The sequence below is a fragment of the Colobus angolensis genome, unplaced genomic scaffold, assembly GCF_000951035.1.
Source record: "Colobus angolensis palliatus isolate OR3802 unplaced genomic scaffold, Cang.pa_1.0 Scaffold119, whole genome shotgun sequence".
Taxonomy (NCBI): Eukaryota; Metazoa; Chordata; class Mammalia; order Primates; family Cercopithecidae; genus Colobus; species Colobus angolensis.
Window position 1 is genome coordinate 7,135,203 of NW_012113030.1, and position 2,253 is coordinate 7,137,455.

Here is a 2,253-nt window from a genome sequence, read left to right on the forward strand (position 1 = left end):
CCTCCCAAAGTGCTGGGATTACGGGCTTGAGCCACCGCGCCCGGCCCAAAATGGAGTTTTTAAATTAAAAAACTGTTTCAGAAAAATTTAGACGAGTGGCATTGATTTATATTTTCACAGTCATCTGGATTCTCCTCCCTACCTCTTCATTCAGTCTCTTGAGATACCACATGTCTTGTAGCCTCTGGAAAGCTTCACTGAGAGCGAAAAAGGCAGATAATGTCTGAATGTAATTATGAAAATAGTTTTGATATGGCAGACTCCCCAAAAGATTCTTGAGGACCCCAAAGGGTCCCCCCATTCACCTAACCATGAAAATTGCTCTTCTAGGTTTTAGGGTTTGTTTCCATATTCTGCTAGGATCAACTTTTGGGGAGAAACTTTGATGTGTCTTTTCCTACTTCAGTTAACTGTGTATGGATTTTCCTTTGAAAGTATCCTTCTGATTTTTCTTTTTCTTTTTCTTTTTTTTTTTTGAGATGGAGTCTCACTATGTCACCCAGACTGGAGTGCAGTGACATGATCTCAGCTCACTGCAACCTCGTCCTCCTGGATTTAAGGGATTCTCCTGCCTCAGCCTCCCAAGTAGCTGGGATTACAGGCGCACCACCACGCCCAGCTATTTTTTGTATTTTTAATAGAGACGGGGTTTCACCATGTTGACCAGGCTAGTCTTGAACTGAATTGCCCGCCTTGGCCTCCGAAGGTGCTGGGATTAGTGGCATGAGCCACCGTGCCCGGCCAGAGAAAACCACTTTATCTTCTGGTTAAGATTAGATATTGGTTACATGACTGTAGGAGAGAGTCTTTGTGCTTTGCTTTGCTTTGCTCTTTTCTTTTCTCCTTTCTTTTCTTGAGACAGGATTTTGCTCTTTGCCCAGGCTGGAGTGCTGTGATGTGATCATGGCTCACTGGAGCCTCGACCTCCCAACATCAAGCAATCCTTCTGCTTCAGCCTCCTGAGTAGCTGGGACCACAGGTGTGCACCACCACACCTGGCTAGTTTTTAATTTTTTTGTAGTGATGGTGGGGGAGTTTCACTTTGTTGCCTGGGCTGGTCTTGAACTCCTAGACTCAAGCAATCCTCCTACCTAGGCCTCAGAAAGTGCTGGGATTACAGCTGAGCACTGTCTTCTCCAGCTGAAAGTCTTTATTGATTGTTCTACTTAAGAATGTAGGCACGGAGTGTGAAGCAGGAGTCCCAGTCTCAAGTGTGTCATAATAGCATAGTGGAGTAGCCAAGGGTAAGGGTTTCAAAATTAGACTACCCAGGGTTGAATCCTAATTCTGGTTTTGGGCAAGTTACTGAACTTCTCTAGACTATTTACCTCATTGGTGACATAGGGTTAATGATACAGTATAAGCCTCAAAGAAGTATTGTGGGAATTAAATATGATATATAAGTGATTACAGGAATACCTGGCATGTCATAAAGCCTCAATAAATGTTCACTGTTATTATTCAATGATGAATATTATAAGGGCCAGGCAGGAAGATAAGTGAGGGCTGGGAAAACTGGAGACTGTAAGCCCTTTCTAGAGATGCCATTCGTCCCTCAAGTCTACCTTGTTGTTAACTGTGAAGGAATGTCAAATCTAATCGTTTTCAAGAGAAACCAGAAATCCATATAGGAAGGTGAAATCTCCCCATTAAAAAAAAAATGGTGACTACTCCAATCTGTGGAAACACTGTGTAGGCCAAACAAAATGGATCTATAGTTTGCAATAATATTTGGAGTGGAGGCCGGGCGCAGCGGCTCACGCCTGTAATCCCAGCACTTTGGGAGGCTGAGGTGGGTGGATCATGAGGTCAGGAATTTGAGACCAGCCTGGCCAACATAGTGCAACCCTGTCTCTACTAACAATACAAAAATTGGCTGAGTGTGGTGGCGTGCGCCTGTAGTCTCAGCTACTCGGAAGGCTGAGGCAGGAGAATCACGTTAACCCAGGAGGCGGAGGTTGCAGTGAGCCAAGGCCATGCCACTGCGCTCCAGCCTGAGTGACAGAAACAGACTCCGACTCAGAGAAAAAAAAAAAAAAATGGAGTGGGAAAATAAGGAAGGAAATTGCAGGCCGGGTGCAGTGGCTCCAGCCTGTAATACCAGCACTTTGGGAGGCCAAGGAGGGTGGATTGCTTGAAGGCAGGAGTTCGAGGCCAGCCTGGCCAACATGGCGAGACCCTGTCTCTATTAAAAATACAAAAATAGGCCGGGCGCGGTGGCTCAAGCCTGTAATCCCAGCACTTTGGGAGGCC

The 2,253-nt window shown here is 45.6% G+C and overlaps 1 protein-coding gene across 1 annotated transcript in view; it reads left to right on the top strand.

Moving 5' to 3' along the window:
• Window positions 1-2,253, top strand: part of ZNF541 (zinc finger protein 541) — a 56,814-nt gene that overhangs the window by 4,015 nt on the left and 50,546 nt on the right. The gene's annotated exons all lie outside the window — the stretch shown is intronic.